The 16832-nt window shown below is 42.2% G+C and overlaps 1 protein-coding gene across 1 annotated transcript in view; it reads left to right on the forward strand.

Annotated features, from left to right (window-relative positions):
• Positions 1-7819: 7819 nt before the first annotated feature.
• kiaa0232 (KIAA0232 ortholog) overlaps positions 7820-16832 on the forward strand; it is a 28852-nt gene continuing 19839 nt past the window's right edge. The window contains exon 1 of the mRNA XM_062994551.1: positions 7820-7893. The gene's annotated coding sequence lies outside the window, so the exon portion shown is untranslated. The remainder of the gene's footprint in view (positions 7894-16832) is intronic.

Genomic DNA, 16832 nt, shown 5'->3' on the forward strand with positions numbered 1-16832 from the left:
CTAGGAACAGTAAGGATAATCATTCTAGGAACAGTAAGGATAATCATTCTAGGAACTGTAATGATAATCATTCTAGGAACTGTAATGATAATCACTCTAGGAACAGTAAGGATAATCATTCTAGGAACTGTAATGATAATCATTCTAGGAACAGTAATGATAATCATTCTAGGAACAGTAAGGATAATCATTCTAGGAACTGTAATGATAATCATTCTAGGAACTGTAAGAACTGTGAGAACTGTAATGATAATCATTCTAGGAACTGTAATGATAATCATTCTAGGAACTGTAATGATAATCATTCTAGGAACTGTAATGATAATCATTCTAGGAACTGTAATGATAGTCACTCTAGGAACTGTAAGAACTGTGAGAACTGTAATGATAATCATTCTAGGAACTGTAATGATAATCATTCTAGGAACTGTAATGATAATCATTCTAGGAACCGTAATGAAAATCACTCTAGGTACTGTAATGATAATCACTCTAGGAACCGTAATGATAATCATTCTAGGAACTGTAAGAACTGTGAGAACCGTAATGATAATCATTCTTGGAACTATAGGAACTGTAATAATAATCATTCTAGGAACAGTAATGAAAATAACTCTAGGAACTGTAATGATAATCATTCTTGGAACTATAAGAACATTATGATAATCATTCTTGGAACTATAAGAACTCTAATGATAATCATTCTAGGAAGTTTAAGAACCGTAAGAACTGTAAGAACCTCTTTTTTTCAGTACTGTTTATGGTGAGCAGCAGCACATGTAGGTTGGTGTGAGCAGTCGGGGTTCCAGTGCAGCCCAGCAGGAGTTTGTTTGGGTCTGTTTAGGTTGACAACCAAAAACACAAACATGCATTCTGGTTTCTGCAGTGGCGTCTACGTGTGTGTGTGTGTGTATGTGTGTGTGTGTGTGCATGTGTGTGTGTGTGTGTGTGTGTGTGTATCCAGGCCATGGTGGAACGTTCAGTGGTATTATGAAGGTCAGTGGTTGAAGATGGAAACTTCTCTACAGTCACATAAACCACGAGCTCAAGACGACCAGGTATAACAGCATCGACGTGCAGAGACACTCGAACCCGGATTCACACAGCTGCAACACAGCTGCAACATCTACACCAGCACACACACACACTACAGAGCACAACACACTGGTGTAACCATCTCACCAGGAACACCACGCATGCTCTCACGGTTCTGCTTCTGAAAACAAACACTATATCATTCTATAATCATTCTAGGAATCGTAGGAACTGTAATGATTATCATTCTAGGAACCATTGGAACTGTAAGAACTGTAGAGATAGTTATTCTAGGAACCGTAAGAACTGTAAGAACTGTAGGGACTTTAGGAACTGTAAGAACTGTAAAGATAATCATACTAGAAACTGTAAGAACTGTAGGAACTGTAAGAACTGTAATGATAATCATTCTAGGAACTGTAAGAACTGTAATGATAATTATTCTAGGAACCGTAAGAACTGTAAGAACTGTAAGAACTGTTATGATAATCATTCTAGGAACCGTAAGAACTGTAAAAACTGTAAGAACTGTAATGATAACTATTCTAAGAACCGCCCAGACACACACGTCCTGCTGGATGCAGTTATAATCAGGTGATGGCGCTGTTCTGATGACTAAATATGAGGGGGAAATTAATCGATTGTTTCTGCACAACAGAACTACACACTACACACTACACACTAAATATGAAGGGGAAATTAATCGATTGTTTCTGCACAACAGAACTACACACTACACACTACACACTAAATATGAGGGGGAAATTAATCGATTGTTTCTGCACAAAAGCATCGGTTTATTTTGTTGTTCCTGATGATCAGCATTACAACATTGATGATACAGCTTCATCTAATCCAGCAGCTTTGATCTTCTGCTGAGAACCTGAGTGATCATCAAAGCTTCACATGTTTCTTCTGATGTTTAATCTTCTGCTGAAGCAGCAGCAGCTCTCACAATCACGTCAACCCTGATGTACCATCATCCACAATAACCAGGTCACAGCTGCATGTGAAACCTGACTGTCACGTCTGGAAGCTAAAAATGACCAAAACCGAAGAGGTATTTTATTTCATTAGCAAAATTAAATAACAACCCCAAATCAGAAAAAGTTGGGACATTGTGGAAATTGTAAATAAAATAAAAACACAGAGTTTCTTACACTGACTTTGACTTTTATTTGATGTCAGACAGGATGAAGCTGAGATATTTCATCTTTTATCTGCTCATTTCATTTATTAATAAACATCCATTCCTGCATTTCAGACCTGCAACACATTCCAAAAAAGTTGGGACAGTAAAGCATTTACCACTTTGTAATGCTGTTGTTCCTTTTCACCACTTAAAAGAGGTTTTGGCACCGAGGAGACCAAGTCATTTAGTATTTCAGCTTTTATTTTGTCTCGTTCTTCCTGCAAACACGTCTTAAGATGTGCAGCAGTACAGGGGGGCGGCGTTGTTCAAAATTCCCCCCCCCATACCATGACAGACCCTGGTACTGACACACCCCCATACCATGACAATCTCTGGCTTTTGGACTTGTTGCTGATAACAGTCTGGATGGTCCGGAGCACACAGCGTCATGACCAATGGGGACCACTGGCCTAACTCATCTCCTTCTACTGGAACATCCTGAGATATGGATGGAGATGTCAGATCCTCCATTAAATGGTGTGACAAAGCCACGCCCTTCAGCTGGTGAAAAGCACTTGTAGACCCTGGTAAAGTGTGGCCCTTCAGGCGACCAAGCTGTGGCAGAGTAAGTGAGGATCCGGCAGGTGGCCATCAGAGAACTAGAGGACAGTGGAGGGGTTGTAGATGGGGCTTCAGAGGCATGGCGTCCACAGGATGCTGTAGCTCTACTACCCAAGGGAACTTCCAGTATACAGTTTGAAGGGAACTTCCTCAGAGCTGAGAGTGTATATTTCCAGTTATACAACAGTTAGTTCCGACCTTACAATCTGATTGGCTGAGAAGCGTTCTAACTGTGCTGATATTCGTAATAACAGCACGGCCTTTTCACACCACAACTGTATTACTCCGCTGGCGCACACCAACGCGCACGCAGGCGACACAGCCCTTTTTTTTACGATCGCGATTTAAATCCGTTATCTGATACACAATCTAGTGCACTATGTAGGGAACATAAATCCGTTATCTGATACACAATCTAGTGCACTGTGTAGGGAACATAAATCCGCGATCTGATACACAATCTAGTGCACTATGTAGGGAACATAAATCCGTTATCTGATACACAATCTAGTGCACTATGTAGGGAACATAAATCCGTTATCTGATATACAATCTAGTGCACTGTGTAGGGAGCATAAATCCGCGATCTGATACACAATCTAGTGCACTATGTAGGGAACATAAATCCGTTATCTGATATACAATCTAGTGCACTGTGTAGGGAGCATAAATCCGCGATCTGATACACTATCTCATGCACTATGTAGGGAACATAAATCCGCGATCTGATACACAATCTAGTGCACTATGTAGGGAACATAAATCCGTTATCTGATATACAATCTAGCGCACTGTGTAGGGAACATAAATCCGCGATCTGATACACAATCTAGTGCACTATGTAGGGAACTTTAATGTGTTTGTAACACGAACAGTTAGCTTAATAGCCCAGTTAGCAGCTCCTAGAAGTTCTGTTCTCACCCATAATCCTTTTGTGTGTGCGAGAGGTTTTTTTATTTCTTTTTTTCTCTTCGGAGGTTCTCGCCTTTTTCTTCTTGTTGTTCTTACCTCCCTGAAATAAGTTTTTGCAACTTGGGATGTCTGCTTTGTAGTGTTAAACTTTATATTTGTTGTGGAACTACTTTTTGGCGGAATTTATTTTCTTTATTTTGTAAAAACTGTTGTATAAAAGCAATAGAACACTTGAGGTCGTGCGTTATCGCAAATAACTGTTATTCGCCTTCGGCTCGTGCCTGCGACCGAATCACAGCCGTGATGTTATTCGCGATAACACACTCCCTCTCGTGTTCTATTGCTTAATAAACACACAGTGTTCCATACATACTTTGTCCTCGTAGTGGAGGATTATAGATGAGCCTTGTAGTAGCGCTCATGAGTTCGAATCTCAGCTCCGCTACCTGCAGAAAATGATTGGCCCGTCTGTTAAGATGAGATGCTGGATGGAGATTCCTCATAACTGATGCAATTACGACCCTTGCTGGCTGATCGATGGCGCTGCACGTCTCTGCACAGAGACGAGGGATCATGGAGATCACTGCGTGACTCTCCGTACGCAAGACCGAGCCCCGTATGAACCCATCTGGTGCAGGTGAAAAGATGCACTAGTATAGAGGAAGCAAAATGCAATCCAAATCCGCCACGGCTGAGCAAGGTCACGCTGTACATTCTTAGTGGTTGCTTCCATTGCCAATTGACCCATATTGTACCCAAGTACCTGTACTAAATGTACTTATCCTTCTCGACCAGGGACCAAGTGTACCGAAGCAGGCTGAATAGGTGGAGTGATCGGTTAAAGAGATTTTACTAAACAACCAAAAATCGCATTGATGTTGCTATCACTATTGTTTACAGTTACAACAGCTTGGTTAGGTCTCAGCGTCTGACAGAGATGGGGACACACAGCGGCTTCAGACTCGACTCGGACTCGTTTCAAATGACTCACGACAATTATATATATACTGGTGCTGGTCATACAATTAGAATATCATGAACAAGTTGATTTATATCAGTAATTCCATTCAAAAAGGGAAACTTGTATATTATATTCATTCATTACACACAGACCGATATATTTCAAATGTTTATTTCTTTTAATGTTGATGATTATAACTGACAACTAATGAAAACCCCAAATTCAGTATCTCAGAAAATTAGAATATTACTTAAGACCAAAACAAAAACAGGATTTTTAGAAATGTTGGCCTACTGAAAAGTATGAAGATGAAAAGTATGAGCATGTACAGAACTCAATACTTAGTTGGGGCTCCTTTTGCCTGGATTACTGCAGCAATGCGGTGTGGCATGGAGTCCATCAGTCTGTGGCACTGCTCAGGTGTTATGAGAGCCCAGGTTGCTCTGATAGTGGCCTTCAGCTCTTCTGAATTGTTGGGTCTGGTGTATCGCATCTTCCTCTTCACAATAGATTTTCTATGGGGTTAAGGTCAGGCGAGTTTGCTGGCCAGTTAAGAACAGGGATACCATGGTCCTTAAACCAGGTACTGGTAGCTTTGGCACTGTGTGCAGGTGCCAAGTCCTGTTGGAAAATGAAATCTGCATCTCCATAAAGTTGGTCAGCAGCAGGAAGCATGAAGTGCTCTAAAACTTCCTGGTAGACGGCTGTGTTGACCTTGGACCTCAGAAAACACAGTGGACCAACCCCAGCAGATGACATGGCACTCCAAACCATCACTGACTGTGGAAACTTTACACTGGACCTCAAGCAACGTGGATTCTGTGCCTCTCCTCTCTTCCTCCAGACTCTGGGACCTTCATTTCCAAAGGTAATGCAACATTTACTTTCATCAGAGAACATAACTTTGGACCACTCAGCAGCAGTCCTTTTTGTCTTTAGCTCAGGCGAGACGCTTCTGACGCCGTCTCTTGTTCAAGAGTGGCTTGACACAAGGAATGCGACAGCTGAAACCCATGTCTTACATACGTCTGTGCGTGGTGGTTCTTGAAGCACTGACTCCAGCTGCAGTCCACTCTTTGTGAATCTCCCCCACATTTTTGAATGGGTTTTGTTTCACAATCCTCTCCAGGGTGCGGTTATCCCTATTGCTTGTACACTTTTTTCTACCACATCTTTTCCTTCCCTTCGCCTCTCTATTAATGTGCTTGGACACAGAGCTCTGTGAACAGCCAGCCTCTTTAGCAATGACCTTTTGTGTCTTGTCCTCCTTGTGCGAGGTGTCAATGGTCGTCTTTTGGACAACTGTCAAGTCAGCAGTCTTCCCCATGATTGTGTAGCCTACAGAACTAGACTGAGAGACCATTTAAAGGCCTTTGCAGGTGTTTTGAGTTAATTAGCTGATTAGAGTGTGGCACCAGGTGTCTTCAATATTGTACCTCGTCACAATATTCTAATTTTCTGAGATACTGAATTTGGGGTTTTCATTAGTTGTCAGTTATAATCATCAACATTAAAAAAAATAAACATTTGAAATATATCAGTCTGTGTGTAATGAATAAATATAATATACAAGTTTCCCTTTTTGAATGGAATTACTGAAATAAATCAACTTTTTCATGATATTCTTATTTTATGACCAGCACCAGTATATATAATAATTATTATAATAAATTTTCTGCTTTCTAACAATAATAACGCTTCGGCTGTCTTAACCCACAACACACGCAATGTGTAAATGTTCCAGCCAGCTTCTGGTGTAGTGATGAAGCGTCGCTCCCTACTCCCTACACAGTTTGAAGTTCACTTCATTTGAACATTTTCGTTACCTTTGGATCTGAATCTCACTTAAAATGGTGGAATACCCTACGTAGTGCACTTCACAGTAACAACTGGGGTGAATGGAACGCTCCTACAGAATCGGTGCTGATGGTTGAAAGACGCTTTCTGAACCAATCAGAGCTTCTGATTGTAATTGTTAGTAAGAAATGCTGTTATTTGCATTTATTCAGTTTGCGTCACACAGATGACGCGGTAATGAAACACTCGATCGGCTTTCTAACCACTTCCTGTTTTACTTCACCACCGGGAAAAGTTTGAGGTTTTTAATTATAAGCACGTTTACAAAATAACGGATTCTGTTCCTAATGGGACGCACGCTTATAAATGTAATAGCATCTGGAAGAACAGAAGCTCAGGTAAGCAGCGGTTATGATTGTTTTTGCCGTGTTTGGGATTTTGGCCGCTGTGCCGTGATTTATCGAGCGCTTTTGTTCTGTAATGAAAACAAAACGTATCAGTTGAAGCTTTTAACTGGAACCTTCTTGTTACAGAAATTACATTCATTTACACAATGAGGAGGAAAGTAAAGACACGAAGTAAAACGGCTAAATACACTCGCTAATCTGTTGTTGTTTTTATCTGAACTTACAGATTATTTCTTTATTTCTACTCTACATTTATAATATATGTTTTGTGTTTATTATATTGACTTGACTCTGACTCGTATTTTGTGACTTGTGAACATCTCTGGCGTCTTGTAAACTGACATTAGCACATTACGCACAGTACGGTACGCGTGTTAAGGTGGGATCACAGATTTAAAAACATACCATACCACAGGGTAATGCACAGTAGAATGGGGCAATACTTTGTACACAGGAGTGTCTAGCTGGGACAGGAACGTGCCCTTCCCAAACTCTCCCAAGTTCATAGCATTTAAATAATTTAATTAATTAACTAATTTATTTATTTATTAATTCATTCGATGACTGTTTTATTACTTGGGGTCACAGTGATTTTAAGTGTGATTGAAACACTAAAATTATAAGTTAAGGAGGGGTGTCCACATACTTTTGATCATATATAATTGTTTTAATTAATTAAACAGTAAACTAAATAAGAAAACGTATGACATTCTCACACACAGGGACTACTTAATCTACTGATGCAATCGGGCGCGGAGGGATTAAGCCTGTCATGAACTAGGGCGGTCGCCGTTCGTCTTGTTGCCTTGGAGACGGCTGGGCAAGCAGCGCTAGTGAAACTAGTCTATCTTCAGCCGCCATCTTGGCTCCAATCTATCGTCGATGTGCGAGTTTGCCCGCGGCACCATGTCGATCCAGAATGGCCGCTGTTGCTAGCCAGACGGTCACGGGATAAAAACATAGCTGCGGAGCGGCCGGCAGCGGGAGAGAAGTTACCGCTTCTCCTGCTTTCGCTCAACAAACGACAGGTAGGATTTATTAAAATCTTTAAACATTTCTCAGTCTGAAACTGCTCGCTCTTTGTGCTTTATTAATTAGTTAACGCGTGTAACGTGTGACCCAGACGGAGCTCATATGTTTTTTAAAGTTGTGCGTTGAATACAAACGTCACTGACGTTAGCATAGCATAGCTTAGCATAGGCTAGCTTAGCTTACGGCGCTCAGCCGTGTTGTGTAAATGAACTGACATTTGACGCACGGAGTCAGCTTGTCAGTTGTGTAATGTTGTTTATTTTACAATCGTGACCGTGTTTTAGAGTTAGAACAGTAGTATTTAAGGGGTTAAATGCTTGGTGTGATTACTGGTTTGGTGGGAGGAGGGTATAGGCCCCGGTTAGCATAACAACAGTAATAATAGTAATAATAGCAACGCTAGAAGTACTGTCACTACTCATATGTGTAATACTATGAATGTTATTACTTTTACTATTAACAATGATGATGATTAATACAAAATTAGAGCTGAATGTTAGTGAATAGGTCTGTGCTGTAATGTACACATAGCTAAGGTGACACTAATGAAGTCTGCATTGACTTTACGACATTATAATCTATATTTACACACAATATAACTTCTCTACATTATTATTAATAAAGCTAGTCATTTATTAAACACGTATTAGGAGTGGGCTGATGAAAATAAACCGAGAACATGAATATAAAACAGTTGAAACTAATAATAAGAATCACGTTCATATGATATACAGTGTATCACAAAAGTGAGTACACCCCTCACATTTCTGCAAATATTTTATTATATCTTTTCATGGGACAACACTATAGAAATAAAACTTGGATATAAGTTAGAGTAGTCAGTGTACAACTTGTATAGCAGTGTAGATTTAATGTCTTTTGAAAATAACTCAACACACAGCCATTAATGTCTAAATAGCTGCAACATAAGTGAGTACACCCCACAGTGAACATGTCCAAATTGTGCCCAAAGTGTCAATATTTTGTGTGACCACCATTATTATCCAGCACTGCCTTAACCCTCCTGGGCATGGAATTCACCAGAGCTGCACAGGTTGCTACTGGAATCCTCTTCCACTCCTCCATGATGACATCACGGAGCTGGTGGATGTTAGACACCTTGAACTCCTCCACCTTCCACTCGAGGATGCGCCACAGGTGCTCAATTGGGTTTAGTCCATCACCTTTACCTTCAGCTTCCTCAGCAAGGCAGTTGTCATCTTGGAGGTTGTGTTTGGGGTCATTATCCTGTTGGAAAACTGCCATGAGGCCCAGTTTTCGAAGGGAGGGGATCATGCTCTGTTTCAGAATGTCATAGTACATGTTGGAATTCATGTTTCCCTCAATGAACTGCAGCTCCCCAGTGCCAGCAACACTCATGCAGCCCAAGACCATGATGCTACCACCACCATGCTTGACTGTAGGCAAGATACAGTTGTCTTGGTACTTCTCACCAGGGCGCCGCCACACATGCTGGACACCATCTGAGCCAAACAAGTTTATCTTGGTCTCGTCAGACCACAGGGCATTCCAGTAATCCATGTTCTTGGACTGCTTGTCTTCAGCAAACTGTTTGCGGGCTTTCTTGTGCGTCAGCTTCCTTCTGGGATGACGACCATGCAGACCGAGTTGATGCAGTGTGCCGCGTATGGTCTGAGCACTGACAGGCTGACCTCCCACGTCTTCAACCTCTGCAGCAATGCTGGCGGCACTCATGTGTCTATTTTTTAAAGCCAACCTCTGGATATGACGCCGAACACGTGGACTCAACTTCTTTGGTCGACCCTGGCGAAGCCTGTTCCGAGTGGAACCTGTCCTGGAAAACCGCTGTATGACCTTGGCCACCATGCTGTAGCTCAGTTTCAGGGTGTTAGCAATCTTCTTATAGCCCAGGCCATCTTTGTGGAGAGCAACAATTCTATTTCTCACATCCTCAGAGAGTTCTATGCCATGAGGTGCCATGTTGAATATCCAGTGGCCAGTATGAGAGAATTGTACCCAAAACACCAAATTTAACAGCCCTGCTCCCCATTTACACCTGGGACCTTGACACACGACACCAGGGAGGGACAACGACACATTTGGGCACAATTTGGACATGTTCACTGTGGGGTGTACTCACTTATGTTGCAGCTATTTAGACATTAATGGCTGTGTGTTGAGTTATTTTCAGAAGACAGTAAATCTACACTGCTATACAAGCTGTACACTGACTACTCTAAGTTATATCCAAGTTTCATGTCTATAGTGTTGTCCCATGAAAAGATATAATGAAATATTTGCAGAAATGTGAGGGGTGTACTCACTTTTGTGATACACTGTATATATCTGCTGTGTCCCAAATACCATCCTGTACACCTTTTGTGTGGATTGAGACACAGCCATCCGGCTCTATGTTCAGCAAAGTTTGTATATTTATACCAATATGTTATATTATTGGGCAGTTATAGCCTAGGGGTTAAGGTACTGGACTGGTAATCAAAAGGTCGCTGGTTCAAATCACACCACTGCCAGGTTGCTACTGTTGGGCCCTTGAGCAAGGCCCTTAACCCTCAATTGCGTAGACAATTTACTGTCACAGTGCTGTAAGTCGCTTTGGATAAAAGCGTCCACTGAATGCTGAAAATGTAAATGTACATATCCACCCTGTAAAACTGTCTCTATTTTTTAAAGGTGTTTTGTTGACAGTTTGTTTACTTCGCAGCCCTAATGCCCTCCGATGTTATATATGTATGCCTGTGTGTGTGATGGACTGGCGCCCCGTCCAGGGTGTTACTGTGTGCCTTGCGCCCACTGAAAAGCTGCGATAGGCTCCAGCTTACGTATTTAATTTGCCTTTCGGTTGCCAGATTTCAGACGGCTGGTCGCATCACGATCCAGACTCTAACGAAATGTCTACAGGAGGTTTGGACGGCGGCTTAGAAGCACTATAATAAAAGCAAACTGTGATGCCCGGTTCACACGACACGATTTTTGCCCTGATTGCCCGGCTCTCGATCGCCGTGTGTGAACTACTCAACTAGGGCTGCAACTATCGATTATTTTTGTAATCGAGTATTCTATGGATTATTCCAGCGATTAATCGAGTCATCGGATAAGAAATACTTTTGCTTTAACAAAGAGCAAAAACAAATACATATTAGATTAAATAAGACGTGTTTCTTAAACCAAACTGTACATTTGTATTCCTTGCATACAGGACAGTTTAACATTTTTTAAATGCAAAAATAAGTCAATTTACTTTTAAAATGTAAACAGGCAACCTGAAACATCACGTCATCAAGTCATAAATAATAATAAACCAAAATACATGAACGTAAGCCTGTAATTTGTGCAACTTTCAAAACTCAAAGTTTCAGCTACAGCTCACACAGAACATAAAGCTTTAATATTTTGTTGGGAGGTTTTGTGGTGTTTGTAGGGGGATAAAAATCTGTCAGGATTGTGTCTCTAGATGAGGTAGATCTGGTGTGTGTGTGTGTGTGTGTGTGTGTGTGTGTGTGTGTGTGTGTGTGTGTGTGTGTGTGTGTGTGTGTGTGTGTGTGTGTGTTGCCTAAATCTTCATAAAAGCCTGTGGTGGTTGAAAGGAAGTAAAGTCAGTAAACATGAGTAAAGTAAACACGATGCTCTGATGGTGTGGATGTTCTACTGAGTTTTAGTTTTATCAGCTTAAAATGATCTCAAACTTTCTGTGGTTTTCTCTGTCCAGTCTCCTCCTGTTCGCTATTTTCTCTCTATATTTTGCAGTCCGCGCTATCAAATCTCGGCCGCGTCCTAAACCGACACGTTCGGTCCGCAGGAGCGGCGGACGTGTCCGGATACGCGGCGTTCATTAAACTGTCCGCAAAAAAGAACCCGGATGAAGTCCTGTTAAGTTCTGTTTATGTTTGAGATATTTGGGACGCGGCCCTCAGATTCTTCACGTCGCCTGCACGCGGCGTTAAACACGCTGCGCAAAAGTGAAAGTCGTCCGTGTGAAACACCGTGAGCTGTATACGGTCGTGCGGATTAAACGATTCCTCGATGCAAAAAATTTGAATCGATGATTTTTAGTAATCGATTTACTCGAGGAATCGTTTCAGCCCTATACTCGGACCGAACAGAGAGAGATATCTAGCACGTCAGATATCTGAATCTGAGTCGCCCGACTGGCAATGAGTGCTGTGTCGAACAGCCAATGAGAACGCAGGATACGGAGTGAGGGGAAACACATGGAGGAGTGTAAACAGGTGGTACAGGGGGATAATATAGTTTATATCAGAATACATCAGCACACACACACGTTTTACAGTATTAGTGACCTGATCGTTCTCTACAAAACACCCACGCTGCATTGCAACCAATATTTATTAACCTCCAACTCACTATAGAACAATCCAAGCTGGTCGTGTTGCCAAATCCACTCAGATTCATTTATTTTTTCTCTCTTGCACATCAGCGCACAAACTTCGAGCGCTCGCTACTCGTCGACGTGCATTTTTGGATTAAACGTAGTCCGGGAGAGCAGAGAAGCTCGCCTGCGATTCCAGTTAGTGATGGATGGTGTAGTGTGGCATGAGCATCCTGCATGAATTGGATGTATACCAGTCTTTTTTAGAGACACATGTGGAGCTGTTAGACTGGGTTTGATGGTCGTTTCACACAGATGTTTGTTCGTATCGTGGAACTTTCGAGCGCCGAGCAAATCGGTTATATCGGTTACATCGTTATGTAACGCCCATCGGTTATGGCGCAGGCTTGGTTCCCAAAAACTGGCGGAAACGCGCGTCGGTTCTCTACAAAACACCCAGGTTTGAAGAAACCCGAACAGAACCGGTTCAAGAACCAGAACCAGGGTTCTTTCGGTGGGAAAGCGCATTATGAGAAGAACCGATTAATTAAACAACACTTCTCAGAAGAGGTGAAGGTAAAAGAGGAAGAGGACAGCCAGCAGGCCTGGTGTGGGAGTCATGAGGCAGACGTGAATGCGCCGTGTAGTCCATTTCCTCGGCTGCTCCCGGACGCCCTTCCCGACACGACCCTCCCTGTTTATCCGGGGCTCGGGACCGGCACTACGATGCGCCGGTTAATGCGTTCTATCGGTACCTATAGGGCAATTCAGTATCTCCAATCAACCTGGCTGCATGTTATCAAGGCTGTGGGAGGAAACCGGAGCACCCGGAGGAAACCCACACAGACACGGGGAAAACGTGCAAACCCAGGACCTTCCCGCCGTAAGGTCACAGTGCTACCCACCGTGCCGCCCCGTGAATACGCCGCCGAAATTGTGGACGCCTCGTTCGATTCTGTGGAGTCTGAGCTTTTCGAGCCCAACTTGCATCAAGAACAAGTACAGGGAGCGACCGAGGGCTCCGGACCAGGAGCTCCGCGTCTGCCTCTCGTCCGTCCCTGCCAGTAGGGCGATTGTGTGCATCATCCCATTGAAAGTACGTCACGTCCACCCCTCCCTCCCTAAACGACACCGTATGGTGTGTGTTAGCAGTCCGGGGTGACTTGAGATCTTGCGTACTTTTAAAGGGTGCCGTGACTGAAACAGGGTTGAGAAACACTGGGTTAAGGTACTTGACTAGTAATCAGAAGGCTGCCGGTTCATGCCCCACCACCACCACCAGGTTGCCACTGTTGGGTCCCTGAGCACGGCCCTTAACCCTCAATTGCTCATCGTGTTCCGCTCAAACGTCTAAGGTTCTTTTCTTCGCGACGTGTTAATCCACGTGTGTCCACGACTGAAATATCGATCAGTATTCTGTCCCTGGGCGAACTAGCTGATCTAAACCAGAATAACCGGTTAGCTGCTCATGACATTAAAACGCTCTACAGGAATTTGTCTATCACGAGGAAAAGCACGTGACCGAGCGACCGAGCGGCATTCCCGGTAGCCGAGTAACGCGGGACGCGGGACGGGTTTACTGACATGCCAGCACGATGAATCTTCGAACACGCCATCTATGAATAACCCGCCGCCGCGATGGTTTCATCTGCTGAACCGTTCCGTTCAGCCACCATGAACGAGGCTCCGTGTTAATCCGGGCCACGGCCGCCGAACGTCCGAGCCGCCTGGACGTCCATTTACATACAGGAAGTAAAACCACACGCTAACGAGAAGCTGAAAATAACAGAGGTGTAACCCCTTAGTTCCTCAAAATGGAAAAGCCTCACCACTGCCATGTTGCAACTGTTGGGCCCTCGAGCAAGGCCCTTAACCCTCATTTTCCTAGACTGTATACTGTCACAGTACTTCAAGACACTATGATACATTATGTACATTCAATTTACGTTTTACCCAAATTTCAGGGCCTCTTACACACCTCCGGGTACGGGAAGCTCAGTGGTAAGAATCCGGACTTGTAATCAGAAGGTTGCCGATTAAAACCAAGTCAAGTCAAATCTGTTCGAATAGCACTTTATACGATAGACATCGTGTCAAAAAAGCAGAATCCAGGACCGACAGACCGAAAACCTCCCGTCGAGCAAGCCGAGGGCGACGGTGGCAGGAAAAACTCCCTTAAAAATACAGGAAGGCACCTTGAGAGGAACCAGAACTCAGCAGGGACCCAGAATTTGAATACATTTGAATAAATAGGATTTACACACATCATACATACGCAAATTAAATTGAACTAGAAGTTATAACTTGGGATGAAACGATTCACCACACGTACAGTTAATAACCGATTCAAAATTTCTGGCGCCATCCACCTCGCCTTGTTGAACGTCAACGGCGCTATACGCCTGGTTGCCAAATTCGGGGGTTTTCAGCCAAAATGGGCTTCATTCAAAATTGTTTTGCGTAGTTTGTACCTACCAACCTTGTTCAACCTGTGTTTTACTTTCCACCCGTTCTGGGGTAATACCCAACCTTCAGTTCATTTTTCACTGCAGAGACGAGTCAAAAGCAGGATTCACTCGAAGCACTCTGTGTTCCCTATCCGCTTGTTAAGTCGTGACGTGTCGACCTTATGAAACGTCACATCCGGGTCCAAGTTGGCTGAGACCCCTCGTATTTTCAATATACCACAGTGCTGTGTCCCAGTCGGAAAAAAACTACCCAACTGTCTTTCTACCGCTTTTCTTGCAATTAGATATCATGAAGTAATATTTTTGTTCATAATTTAATGTAAACTGTCAAATTGTATATTCATTACACGTGTTTCGAGCTGTTTTTAATTTACATGTAATATGTTCATATAATTTACATGTGATATCCTGGATTTTTGATTTTTATAAGCTATAAGCTTTACTGATTAAAAGTAAAACCAAAGAGTCAGAAATGTCAGTTTTCATGTAATGAATAAAAAATATGACCGCTTACCTCTTGATGAGTTGACATGAAATTAAATAATGACATGAACTAGTGTACTGCACATCTTGTCTATATATATATATATAAAAGACCTTTTCTCGTCCAGATCGCTATTGAGAAGGACTAGAAGTTTATGACTCGTGTTTGTAAACCCAATTTCCAATGACAGCGACACAGAGTTCCATAAGTTTTCCACAAACATTATTTATTTTAACTTTCTTCTTAAATTGGCTTATCCATTAATCCAAGTTTCTTATAAAAACAAAATAAAAACTCAATATGTTCGCAATTGGCGTATAACAAACAAAACTACGGTAAAAAATCTATTGCTCCGCGTCCTCTTTCTTTCCGTATATTTTATATATATTTTCCGTATATAGAGCCAATACAATTCTGCCCTCTTAAGGGCTAACCAAAGAGGACTAATGAATAACAGCATACATTGATTACCAGGAAAAATTATCAACAGTTAAAATACCAAGTCTCCACTTCAAATAAGTATTATTTAACCAAACAGGAAATATTTATGACAATAAACATAGAAAATTACAATTAGTGCAATATTGCTTTTACAATATATATAAAAAGGTTCAGAGGTTCAGCCTTATCTTATCTTATCATATCATAGTTGTTTGCGTTTGGACCCGGAAATGGTCCGAACGTCACGTGTGACGTCAGACTTAACAAGCCCATAACCGCTTGGGTATAACGCCGAAAATAAAACTGAGTGGCCGCGTTAAATAAAAGAAAATAAATATAAACAGAGTGAAGGAGCGAGAGGGGAAAGTTTCACGTGCAGCGACCACAACAACATGCAATACAGTACCCATAATGCAATGTGTCTTCAAAACATTAACCCCTTACTTTCCCAACACTGACCCGGGGGGGTGGCGGCATTGCGAGATGTTTTTACTTCTAAAACTAAAGCGATTCATTTTTCACCCACGTGAGACAGATCTCATTAGTCTAACTGACCACACACACACACACACACACACACACACGCAGGTTAGATGTGATACAGTTCAGTCTGAAAAAACCTTAAAAACAGGACGAACAGTGAAGATAAACCGGCGACCGAAGCACCGGCGTGTGTGTGTGTGTGTGTGTGTGTGTGTGTGTGTGTGTGTGCCTTTAAGAGAGACGCTCTGTTCACAGTATCGATGTAAGTGATTCAGGAGTCGATTCATTTTATGTGAAGCGTAAGTTTCTCTTCTCGGTTATCTCTCGGTGTTTACTGTTATTAATTAAATGTCGTGGTTTTAAATAAACACCAACTACTACAGAACATTCTGTGTGACTCTCTTACATTAAAAAGCTTCATTACACTGCTATTACCACAGATCTGTAACCGAGTCAGACTCGTTCCGTCTAAGCAGCTAAACGTTTTCTAAAAGTTCAGCAGATGATCCTGAACTAACGAATTTGGTAATGAATAAACTTTTGCCTCTGATTGGCTCTGTAACGTTTTCTGTTCTCATCTACATCACAAGTAAGAACCGCTTACGATTTACCAAAGTGAACCAGGAGTTTATATAACGTGCTGATAGAATCGACTCAGATGTGACCGGGTCGAATTATCTTTTTAAAGTAAATATTACAATCAGCAAAATTACATCGTAAGAGCTTTCA

The sequence above is a fragment of the Trichomycterus rosablanca genome, chromosome 4 (genome assembly GCF_030014385.1).
Source record: "Trichomycterus rosablanca isolate fTriRos1 chromosome 4, fTriRos1.hap1, whole genome shotgun sequence".
Lineage (NCBI taxonomy): Eukaryota > Metazoa > Chordata > Actinopteri > Siluriformes > Trichomycteridae > Trichomycterus > Trichomycterus rosablanca.